This window comes from Arvicola amphibius, unplaced genomic scaffold (genome assembly GCF_903992535.2).
Source record: "Arvicola amphibius unplaced genomic scaffold, mArvAmp1.2, whole genome shotgun sequence".
In the NCBI taxonomy this organism is placed as follows: domain Eukaryota; kingdom Metazoa; phylum Chordata; class Mammalia; order Rodentia; family Cricetidae; genus Arvicola; species Arvicola amphibius.
In genome coordinates this window covers 87244-99503 of record NW_024582318.1, presented here as the reverse complement: position 1 = coordinate 99503, position 12260 = coordinate 87244, and positions in this window count along the sequence as shown.

Sequence of the window (12260 nt, the reverse complement as noted above, 5' to 3'; positions counted from 1 at the left end):
AATAAAAAAAATAAAAATAAAAAAAATAAAAAAAATAAAAAAAAGAAAATAAAAAAAAAGAAGGTGGGAAAGAAGGTAAAAAAGGTGGTAATGAAGATAAAGAAGTTAGTAAAGAAGGTAAAGAAGGTAGTAAAGAACATAAGGAATTTGGTAAAGAAGGTAAAGAAAGTAAAGAAGGTAAAGAATGTAAAGAAGGTGTTAAAGAAGGTAAAGAAGGTGTTAAAGAACGTAAAGAAGGTGGCAAAGAAGTTAAAGAAGGTGGGAAAGAAGGTCAAGAAGTTGGAAAAGAAGGTGTTAAAGATGGTAAAGAAGTTCATAAAGAAGGTAAAGAAGTTGGTATAAGGTTATGAAGGTGGTAAAGAATGTAAAAAAGTTAAAGATATTAAAGAAGATAAAGAAGGTAAAGGTGGTATAGAAGGTAAAGACAGTAAAGAAGGTAAAGAAGGTGGTAAAGAAGGTAAAGAGGTTGGCAAAAAGGTGGTAAAGAAAGTAAATAAGTTTAAAGAGGCTAAAGGTGGTAAAGATGGTAAAGAAGGTAAATAAGGTAAAGAAGGTGGTAAAGAATGTGGTAAAGAAGGTAGAGAATATGGTAAAAAAGGTGGAAAAGAAGGTAAAGAAGGTAAAGAAGGTGGTAAAGAAGGTAAATAAGGTAAAGACGGTAAAGAGTGTGGTAAAGAAGGTAAAGAATTTGTTAAGAAGGTAAAGAAGGTGGTAAAGAAGGTAGAGAATTTGTTAAAGATGTTAAAGAAGGTGGTCAAGAAGGTAAAAAAGGTGGAAAAGAAGTAAAGAATGTGTTAAAGAAGTTGGTAAAGAAGGTAAAGAAGGTAAGGAAGTTAAAGAAGGTAAGGAAGGTAAAGAAGGTGGAAAAGAAGGTAAAGAAGTAGATAAAGAAGGTGTTAAATAAGGAAAAGAAGGTGGTAAAGAAGGTAAAGAAGTTGGTAATGAAGGTACAAAAAAAGGTAATGTAGGTAAAGTTGGTAAAGAAGGTAAAGAAGGTGGTAAAGAAGTTAAAGAAGGTAAGGAAGGTAAAGAAGGTAAAGAATGTAATGAAGGTGGAAAAGAATGTAAAGAAGTTGGTAAAGAAAGTAAAGAAAGTGGCAAATAAGATCTAAAAGTTGGTAAAAAGGTAAAGAAGGTATTAAGAAGGTAAAGAAGGTAGTAAAGAAGGTAAAGAAGGTGATAAAGAAGGTGGTAAAGAAGGTAAAGAAGGTATGGAAGGTAAAGAATTTTAAGAAGGAGTTTAAGAAGGTAAAGAAGGTGGTAAAGAAGGTAAAAAGATAACAAAAGAGCTAAAGAAGGTGGTAAACAAGGGAAAGAAGGTGGTAAAGAAGGAAAAGATGTTGGTAAAGATGGTAAAGAATGTGGTAAATAATGTAAAGAAGGTGGTAAAGAAGGTCAAAAAGAAAGTAAAATGGTAGTATTTTAAGGAGTTAATGAAAGTATTTAATGTAAATGGAAGTATTTAAAGGAGTTAATGAAAGCAAAGACTGTGGTAAAGTATGGAAAGAAGTCATAAATAAGGTGGTAAAGAAGGTAAACAAGGGAAAAATGTAAAGAAGGTGGAAAAGAAAATAAAGAATGTGATAATGAAGATAAAGAAGTTAAAGAAGGTGGTAAAGAAGGTGGTAAAGAAGGTAAGAAGGTGGTAATGAAGGTAGAAAAGAAAGTAAAAAGATGATAAAGAATTTAAAGGTGGAGTAGAAAGTAAAGAAGGTGGTAAAGAAAGTAAAGGATGTAAAGAAAGTGTTAAAGAAGGAAAAGAAGGTAAAGAAAATAAAGAATTTGGTAAAGAAGGTAAAAAAGAAAGTAAAGAATGGGGAAAAGAAGATAAAATGGTGGTAAAGTATTTAAAGGATGTAAAGAAGGTAAAGAAGTTGGTAAAGAATGTAAAGACAGTAAAGATGTATAGAGGGCAAAGAAGGTAAAGAAGGTAAATATGTATAGAGAGTAAAGAAGGCAAAAAGATAAAAAAGTTATAAAAGGTATAGAAGGTAAAGAAGGTGGTAAAGAAGGTAAAGAAGGTGGTATGGGAGTTAAAGAAGTTTAAGAAGGGAAAGAAACTGGTAAAGAAGGTAAAGCAGTTAAAGAATGTGGTAAAGAAGGTAATAAAGGTGGTAAAGAAGGTAAAGAAGGTGGTAAAGAATGGAAAGAAATTTGTAACGAAGATAAACAACATGGAAAAAAGGAAAAGAAGATGGTAAAGGGTAAAGAAGGTAGTAAAGAACATAAAGAAGGTGGTAAAGGTCGTAAAGAAGGTAAATTAGGTAAAGAATGTAAAGGGGGTAAAGAAGGTAAAGAATGTAACGAAGGTGATAAAACGTAAAGAAATTGGTAAAGAAGGTAAAGAAGGTGGCAAAGAAGGTAACGAAGTTGACAGAAAAGGTAAAGAAGGTGGTATAGAAGGTAAGAAGGTGGAAAAGAAGGAGGTAAACATGGTAAAGAAGGTAAACATGTATAGAGAGTAAAGAAGGTAAAGAAGGTAAAATAGGTTAAAAAGTTGGTAAATAAGGTAAAGAAGGTGACAAAGAATGTAAAGAAGTTAAAGAAGGTGGTAAAAAAGGTAAATAAGTTGGTAAAGAATGTAAAGAATGTGGTAAGTAGGTAAAGAAGGTGGTAAAAAAGGTTGAAAAGAAAGTAAAGAAGGTGGTAAAGAATGTAAAGTAGGTTAAGAAGACAGTAAAGAAGCTAAGAAGTTGGTAACAAGGTAAAGAAGTTGGTAAAGAAGGAAAAGAAGAAGTTAAAGAAGGTGGTAAAGAAGGTTGTAAAGAAGGCAAAGAAGGTGGTATAGAAGTTAAAGAAGTTAAATAAGGTAAAGAAGGTGGCAAAGAATGTAAGAAAGGTGGTAAAGAAGGTATAGAAGGTAAAGATGTATAGAGGGTAAAGAAGGCAAAGAAGGTAAAAAGGTAAAAAGGAAAAGAAGGTATAGAAGGTAAAGAAAGTGGTAAAGAAGGTGGTAAAGAAGGTAAAGATTGTAAAGATGTATAGAGGGTTAAGGAGGTAAAGAAGGTAAAAATGTAAAAAGGAAAAGAAGGTGTAGAATGTAAAGTAGGTGGTAAAAAGGTGGTAAAGAAGCTAAAAAAGATGGTAAAAAAGGTAAAGTAAGTGGCAAATAAGGTAGAGAAGTTCGTAAGAATCGTGGTAAAGAAGGTAGTAAAGAAGGTAAAGATGGTGTTAAAGAAGGTTAAGTAGTTGGTGAAGTAGGGAAAGAAGTTGGTAAAGAAAGAAAAGAAGAAGGTAAAAAATGTCGTAAAGAAGGTGGTAAAGAAGGTAAAGAAGGTAGTAAAGGAGGTAGAGAAAGTAAAGAAGATGCTAAAGAATGTAAAGAAGGTGGTAAAGAAGGTAGAGATGGTGGTAAACTAGGTAAAGAACGTGGCAAGAAAGTTAAGGGAGGTCGTAAAGAAGGTAAAGAAGGTAAAGAAGGTAGAGATGTATAGAGGGTAAAGAACGTAAATATGTAAAAAAGGGAAAGAAGTTATAGAACATAAAGAATGTCTAAAGTGTGTAAAGAAGGTGGTAAAGAACGTAAAGAAGGTGGTAAAGATGGTAAAGAAGGTGGTAAAGATGATAAAGTGGGTGGTAGAGTAGGTAAGGAAGATGGTAAAGAAGGTAAAGTAGGTTGTAAAGAAGGTAAGGAAGGTAGTAATGAAGGTAAAGAAGGTGGCAAAGAAGGTAAAGATGGTGGTTAAGAAGGTAAAAAAGTTAAAGAAGGTATAGAAGGTAAAGAAGGTGGTAAACAAGGAAAAGAATATTGTAAAGAAGGTTAAGAAACTGGTAAAGAAGGTAAAGTATTTAACAAAGGTAAAGAAGGTGGTAAAGAAGGTAATTAAGTTGGTAAAGAATGTAAAGAATTTGGTAAAGAAGGTAAAGTATATGGTAAATAAGAGAAAAATGTTTAAGATGGTGGTAAAGAAGGTAAAGAATGTAGAAAAATAGGTAAAGAAGATGGTAAAGAAGATAAAGAAGGTGGTAAAGAAGGTAATAAACATGGTATAGAAGGTAAAGAAGATAAAAAAGGTAAAGAAGGTTGTAAAGAAATATGTAATGAAGATAAACAACGTGGTAACGAAGGTAAAGAAGGTGGTAAAAAAAGGTGGTAAATAAGATAAATTAGGTAAAGAATATAAAGGCGGTAAAGAGGGTAAAAAAAGTAAAGAATGTCAAGAAAGTTGTAAAAAAGTAGGTATTAAAGTGGGTAAAGAAGGTGGTAAAGAAGGTAAAGATCTATAGAGGGCAGAGAAGGTAAAGAAGGTAAAAAAGGTAAAGAAGGTATAGAAGGTAAAGAAGGTGGTAAGGAAGGTAAAGAAGGTGGTAAAGAAGGAGGTAAAAAGGATGTAAAGAAGATAAAGAAGGTAGTAAAGAAGGTAAAGAAGGTGTAAAGTAGGAAAAGAAGATGGTAAAGAAGGTATAAAAGGTAAAGAAGATGGTAAAAAATGTAAACAAGGTGGTAAATAAGATAAATAAGTTTAAGATGGTGGTAAAGAAGGTAAAGAATGTAAAGCAGTTGGTAAAGAAGGTGGTAAAGAAGGTGGTAACGAAGGTAAAAAATGTGTTAAAAAAGGTAAAGAAGGTGGTAAACAGGTAAAGAAGTTAGTAAAGAACGTAAAGAAGGTGGTAAAGAAGGTAAATTAGGTAAATGATGTAAAGGGGAAAAGAAGTTAAAGAAGGTAAAGATTGTAAAGAAGGTAGTAAACAATGTAAAGAAGGTGGTAAAGAAGGTCAAAAGGTGGTAAAGAAGGTAAAGCAGGTGGCAAAGAAGGTAAAGAAGGTGGAAAAATAGGTAAAGATGGTAAAGAAGATAAAGAAGGTGGCAAAGAAGGTAATAAAGGTGGTATAGAGGGTAAAGAAGATAAAAAAGGTAAAGAAGGTTGTAAAGATGGTAAAGAAGGTACAGATTTATAAAGGATAAAGAAGGTAAAAAATGTAAAAATGTAAAAAAGGTAAAGAAGGTATTGAAGGTAAAGAAGGCGGTAAAAAGATAAAGAAGGTAATAAAGAAGGTGGTAAAGAAGGTAAAGAAGGTGGTAAATAAGGTAAAGAAGGTGGCAAAGAAGGTGAAGAAGGTGGTAAGAAGGTAAATAAGTTGGTAAAGGAGGGAAAGAAGGTGGTAAAGAAAATAATAAAGGTGTTAAAAATGTAAAGAAGATGGGAAAAATGGTAAGAAGGTGATAACAAAGGTAAATAAGGTGGTAAAAATGGTAAAGAGGTGGAAAAATATAAATAATATAGTAAAGAAGCAAAAAAATGTGGTAGAAAAGTAGTTGGTAAAGAGGGTAAAGAAGGTGGTAAAGAAGGTAAAGTAGGAGGTCAAGAATGTTAAGAAGATTGCAAAGAAGGTAAAGAATGTGGTAAAGATAATATAGAAGTTAAATATGTATAGAGGGGAAAGGAGGTAAGAAAGGTAAAAATGTAAAGAAGGCATAGAAGTTAAAAAAGGTGGTAAAGAAGGTAAAGAAGGTGGTAAATAAGGTAAAGTAGGTGGGAAATAAGTTAAAGAAGGTGGTAAAAAAGGTCATAAATAATTTAAATAAGGTAGTCATAAGATAAAGAAGGTGGTTAAGAAGGTAAAGAAGGTGGCAAAGAAGGTGATAAAGAAGGTGGTAAAGAAGGTGGTAAAGAATGTAAACAATGTGGTAAAGAAGGTGGAGAAGGTAAAGAAGATGGTAAAGAATGTAAACAAGGTCCTGAAAAAAGGAAAGAATACGGTAAAGAAGGTAAAGATGGTGGTAAAGTAGGTAAAGAATTTGGTAAAAAATGTGGTAAAGAAGGTAAAGTAGGTTAAAAAATTAAGGTGGTAAAAAGGTAAAGAAGATAGTAAAGAAGGTAAGGAAGGTGATAATGAAGGTAAAGAAGGTGGTAAAGAAGGTAATAAAGGTAAAGATGTATAGAGGGTAAAGAATGTAAAGACGGGAAAAAAGATAAAGAAGGTATAGAAGGTAAAAAAGGAGGTAAAGAAGGAAAAGAAGGTTGTAAATGTGGTAAAGAATTTAAGAAAGTGGTAAAGAAGGTAAAGAATTTAAAGAAGTTAAAGTAGGTGGTAAAGTAGCTAAAGAAGATGGCAAAGAAAGTGGTAAAGATGGTCAAATAAATAAAGATGTATAGAGGGTAAAGAAGGCAAAGAAGGTATAAATGTAAAAAATGTAAAGAAGGTATAGAATGTAAAGTAGGTGGTAAAGAAGGTAAAGAAGGTGGAAAAATGGTACAAAAGGTGGTAAAAAGGTAAGGAAGTTAGTAAAGAACATAAAGCAGGTGGTAAAAAGGTGGTAAAGAAGGTAAATTAGGTAAAGAATGTAAAGAGGGTAAAGAAGAAAAAGAAGGTAAAGAATGTAAAGAAGGTGGTAAAAAGTAGGTGGTAAAGAGGTAAAGAAGGTGATAAAGAAGGTAAAGAATGTGGTAAAGAAGAAGAAGAAGGTGGCAAAGAATGTAAACAAGGTAGTAAAGAAGGTTGTAATGATGGTAAAGAAGGTAAAGATGTATAGAGGGTAAAGAAGGTAAAGAAGGTAAAAAGATAAAAAGGGTAAAGAAGGTATAGAAGGCAAAGAAGGTGGTAAGGAAGGGAAAGAATGTGGTAAAGAAGGTAAAGAATTTAAAGAAGATAAAGTAGGTGGTAATGAAGGTAAATAAGGTGGTAAGGAAGTTAAAGAAGGTGGGAAAGAAGCTACAGATGTATAGAGGGTAAAGAAGGTAAATGGGTAACAAAGGGAAAGAAGGTGTAGAAGGTAAAGATGTCTAAAGTGGGCCAAGAAGGTGGTAAAGAAGGTAAGGAAGGTGGTAAAAATTGTAAAGAATGTGGTAAAGAAGATAAAGAAGGTGGTAAAGAAGGTAAAGAAGGAAAAGAAGGTGGTATAGTAGGTAAAAACAAGTTAAGATGGTAGTAAAGAAGGTAAAGAATGTAAAAAAGTTTAAGATGTATATAGGGTAAAGAAGGCAAAGAATGTAAAGAAGGTAAAAAGTTAAAGAAGGTATAGAATGTGAAAAAGGAGGTAAAGAAGGAAAAGAAGGTTGTAAAGGTGTTAAAGAATGTAAAGAATGTGATGATGAAGGTAAAGAAAGTGGTAAAGAAGGTGAAGAACGTGGTAAAAAAGTTAAAGAAGGTGGTAAAAAGGATGTGGTAAAGAGTGTAAAGATGGAGGTAAAGAAGGTAAAGAAGATGATAAAGTAGCTAAAGAAGCTGGCCAAGAAGGTAAACAAGGTGGCAAAGAAAGTGGTAAAGATGCTCAAAAAGGTAAAGATGTATAGAGGGTAAAGAAAGTATAGAAGGTAAAGAAGGAAAAGTTGGTAAAATAGATAAAGAAGGTAAATAAGGTAAAGGAGGTGGTCAGAGGATCAAGAAGTTTGTAATGAAAGTAGCAAAGAAGGTGAACAAGGTGGTAAAGAATGTACTTAAAGTGGTATAGAAGGTAAAGAAGGTGGTAAAGAAGTTAAAGAAGGTAGTAAAAAAGGTAACGAAGATGGTTAGGAATTTAAAGAAGATGTTAAAGATTTAAAAAAGGTACAGATGTAGAGATTGTAAAGAAGGTGAAAAGGTAAAAATGGGAAACAAGGTATAGATTGTAAAGATCTAAAGAAGGTAAAGAAGGTGTCAAAGCAGTTAAAGAAGGTGATAAATATGGTAAAGAACGTGGTAAAGAAGATAAAGAAGATAGTAAAGAAGGTAAAGAACGTGGTAAAGAAGTTAAAGTAGGTGGTAAAGAAGGTAAAGAAGGTGGTAAAGAAGTTTAGGAGGGCGGTGAGGAAGGTAATTAAGGTAAAGAAGTTAAAGGAGATAAAGAAATTGTTGAAGAAGGTAATGAAGGTGGTAAAGAGGGTAAAGAAGGTTATAAAGAAGGTAAAGAATGTCAAAATGAAGGTAAAGAATGTGGTAAAGATGGTAAATAAGGTAAAAATGTATAGAGGGTAAAAAAGTAAACAAAGTAAAATGGTAAAAAAGGTATAGAAATTAAAGAAGGTGGTAAAGAAGTTAAAGAACTTGGACAAGAAGGTGATAAAGAATGAAAAGAAGGTGGAAAAAAGTTAAATTATGTGGCAAATAAGGTAAAGAATGTGTTAAAGAAGGTCATAAATAAGTTAAAGAAGGTTGTAATAAGTTAAAAACAAGGTAAAGAAGGTAAAGAAGGTGTCAAAGGATGTATAAAAGATAAAGAAGTTAAGAAGGTAAAGAAGGTAAAGGTGGTAAAGAAGGTAAAGATGGTGGTAAAGAATTTAGAGAGGGTAAAGAAGATGGTAAAGAAAGTAAGGAAGTTGGTAAAAAGGTAAAAAAGGTGGTAAAAAGGTGGTAAAGAAGGTAAAGAAGGTAAAGTTGGTAAAGAAGTTAAAGAAGGTTAATAAGGTAAAGAAGGTAGTAAAGAAATTAGTAAGGAAGGTAAAAAAGGTGGAAAAGAAGGTAAAGAATGTGGTAAAGAAGGTAAAGATTGTGGTAAAGAAGGTAAAGATTGTGGTAAAGAAGGTAAAGAAAGTGGTAAAGAAGGTGGTAAAGACGGTGGTAAAGAAGCTGGTAAAGAAGGTAAAGGGGGTAAAAAAGGTAAAGAAGTTAAAGAAGGTGGTCAAGAAGTTAAAGAAGGTTGTAAAGAATGTACCAAAGAAGGCAAAGAATGTGGTAAAGAACGTAATTAAAGTGGTATAGAAGGTAAAGAAGGTGGTAAATAAGGTAAAGTAGGTGGTAAAGAAGGTAAAGAAGGTGGTAAAGAAGGTAAGGAAGTTGGTAAAGAAGGTAAAGAAAGTGGTAAAGAAGGTGGTAAAGAAGGTAAAGAAGGTAAAAGTGGTAAAGAAGGTAAAGAGGGCGGTAAAGAATGTAAAGAAGGTAAAGAGGGTAATAAGGTAAAGAAGGTGGTCAAGAAGATAAAGAAGGCTGTAAAGAAAGTAGCAAAGAAGGTGAAGAAGTTGGAAAAGAAGGTAATTAACGTGTTATAGAACATAAAGAAGGTGGTAAAGAAGGTAGAGTAGGTGGTACAGAAGGTAAAGTAGTTGGTAAAGAAGGTAAGGAAGTTGGTAAAGAAGGTAAAGAAAGTGTTAAAGAAGGTAAAGAGGTAGTAAAGAAGGTAAAGAAGCTGGTAAAAAGGTAAAGAAAGTGGTAAAGAAGGTGGTAAAGAAGGTAAAGAACGTTAAGGAAGGTAAAAGTGGTAAAGAATGTAAAGAATTTGGTAAAGAAAATAAAGAGGGTAATAAGGTTAAGAAGGTGGTCAAGAAGATAAAGAAGGCTGTAAAGAAAGTAGCAAAGAAGGCAAAGAACGTGGTAAAGAAGGTAATTATCGTGGTATAGAATGTAAATAAGGGCCGGGCGGTGGTGGCGCACGCCTTCAATCCCAGCACTCGGGAGGCAGAGGCAGGCGGATCTCTGTGAGTTCGAGGCCAGCCTGGTCTACAAGAGCTAGTTCCAGGACAGGCTCTAAAAAAGCTGCAGAGAAACCCTGTCTGGAAAAAAAAAAAAAAAGAATGTAAATAAGGTGGTAAAGACGGTAAAATAGGTGGTAAAGAAGGTAAAGAAGTTGTTAAAGAAGGTAAGGAAGGTGGTAAAGAAGGTAAAGAAGGTAAAGAAGGTGTTAAAGAAGGTAAAGAAGGTGGCAAAGAAGTTAAAGAAAGTGATAAAGATGGTAAAGAACGTGGTAAAGAAGATAAAGATGGCAGTAGAGAAGGTAAAGAAGGTGGTAACATTCACCAACAAATACCATCTCAGAAAATTCACAATGTAGGCAAAAATGAAGAAAAGCTTCTATCCTCCAAAATTTCAGGATCAGCTGATATCCAACTTTTTTTCTGTACCCCATTGTCTCAGAAACACCATGTCCAATGATCTGAAGAGCCTTGCCTTCTTTATTTTGCTTCTAAGACATTTTGCTTATGGTCTCAATGCTGAGTGTATTTAAGAAGAATAGTAAAGTGTAGGATGCATAAAAGACAAGGCAAGCACATGGAAAGAGGTAGGGTATGTCCATAAGCACACCACTTGCTGGGACACATGAATTTGAACCAGGATGGTTCCAAAACTCCTGTGCTTCTGGATACAGACATGTGTATTCATTTCCTGCTCTGAGAACAAAAAAATTACCCAGGTATTTTAATTATTTTCTTTTACTTAAAATATTTTATTCTTATTTTGGGTTTATATATTCTTATTTTGCATTTCCAGACCCCAATTCTTCCTAGATCCTCTTTATTTCACCATTCACCCAAGTCAATATTCCTCCTTGTTCTCTATTGTTAGAAAACATATAGGCATCTAAAAATGGAGAAGAAAGGAAATAAAATATTTGTTTGCTTTGTCCTATTAAGAAATTTAATTCTTATTAAACAAGAAAGGCAATAAGTCAGGCACACATACACATAGACTCACTAGTTTCATTTTGTCTATATCCAAGTGCTCAAAACTAAAGGGTTAGAAATCCGTTTGTCAACATGAAAGGAAGAGACACCCTTCAGCTCTTGTTAGGATGGCCTTGGACATCTTGGAATAACAACTAATCAAGCAAGGAGTTTAACCCAAATTGCCTAAGACAGAATATTTTCTTTTAGGGAAACAGACTAACATCTACCGTACAAACTCGCTGATCTCAGCAATAGCAGTAAAGGAACTAATGGGATAATAAGTTAGGGGGAGTCAAAAAAAAACTCATTAGAGCTTACTTATAATCTTTCTCTTCATTTTTTCTTTTATCTGCATTTATTTATGTTTCTGACATCATTGGCTGTTATCTCTGAGTCATTTAAAGTTTAAATTATAAAAAGGAAATGAAATAATGAAATAGTCATAAATTGGCTATGGCCTCTGAGTCACTTTAGGTGTAAACTGAGGAATATTGTTGCTAATTTCTTTATTCTATAAAAATCATTAACAGTTGATTAATAGTGCATATTTTGGCAGAATGTTTACCTTCCTTAGGAGTACACTATGGGATGGAAACTCTACTTTTCGCTCTTTATTTTGAATATTCAACGTCTTTTCATGGGTGAGAAGGTACCTGAAGTTCGTCCACAGCAGGAAGAGTGACTTTGCTGGGAACACAGATTCCTGTGTTGTTAAAACTGCTTGATGCAGCTTTTCTCAAAGGTTCTTAGAAAAAAAAACAAACTTGATTTGCACAAAAGAACACTGCTCTCTAGTGGAAAAAGGAGAAAGAAATCCATTTACTTGCTTGCATTTTTGTTGTTGCATATGAAAGGCAGCTGAGCTTTACCCTGAACTCATGACATGCTATGATATATGGTTGCAATTATTGTAATATTATACTGTGAAGTGGTTTTCCTCTTGTAATCAAGTAAAAATCTTTTCCTCCCTAAGCCATCTTTTGAAACTTGAAACTTGAAACCAGTAGGTCTTACTAGCCCTTCCTGCCCAGCTACTTTCTATACCAACAATAAAAAGCCTGAAACTAATAATTATTTCATTTACACTGAACCTTGAAATGATCCGACTTAGGTCAGATTAAAAGTGATTAATGGAGGCTTTGGGGGCCTGGAAAGTTTTAGCAATGGTTGCCTGTAAATGTGAGATGCCCTTTGTGCTTGTCAGCTGTCTCCTTATTTCTATTCTCTGTGTGGTGTTCATGTCTCTTTTCTTCTCTCCCCTGTGGCACAGAGTGAAAAAATTAACTTCACACGTCATGCTTTTGTGTCAAAGAGAAGAGCCTCAAAAATCTATGGAAATCGGCTTTGGTAAAGGATTCTTTATCCTGTTTTGCTCCACATGATTTCAGAGCAACACTTGAAGGGGGTGTGGCCTCCTTGCAACCATCTGTCACTCCCTCTCTTCACACATTTAAGCTAGCCACCTAAAAGGGTGTTTTGGATGTGACATACAGCTTTCCTCACACTGGGGAGGCCCAGGTGAAAATGTATAGGATGTGTGTATTTCAAACAGATGTGCCTATTTTGCGTGATTAAACCTAACTGCTGTCAACTCTCACAGGCCAATCTTCAATGTTATTTACTCCTAAGGCTTGGAAAGCTGACTAACATGTAGTTACCTTTTCTTCTCATTTTCCCCAGGATTGAAGGATAACCTGCTCGGCCTGGCCTCATTATGGACAGTGACTATGGGTGAAGAAATCAACTAAGTGTGCAAAGCTGTTCCCTTTCATTGCCATTTAAACTCTATCCATTCCATTAGTAAGCATTGGGATTTCAGAACAAAATTGCAAGCAATAACCAGGCACAAGGGAAGCTAAACAGAAGACCACAAATTTAAAACCAGCCTAAGCCACACAGCAAGACCAGGCCCTGTTTCAAAAGCAGAAAAGTAAACAGTAGGAAACTAAAACACACATTAAA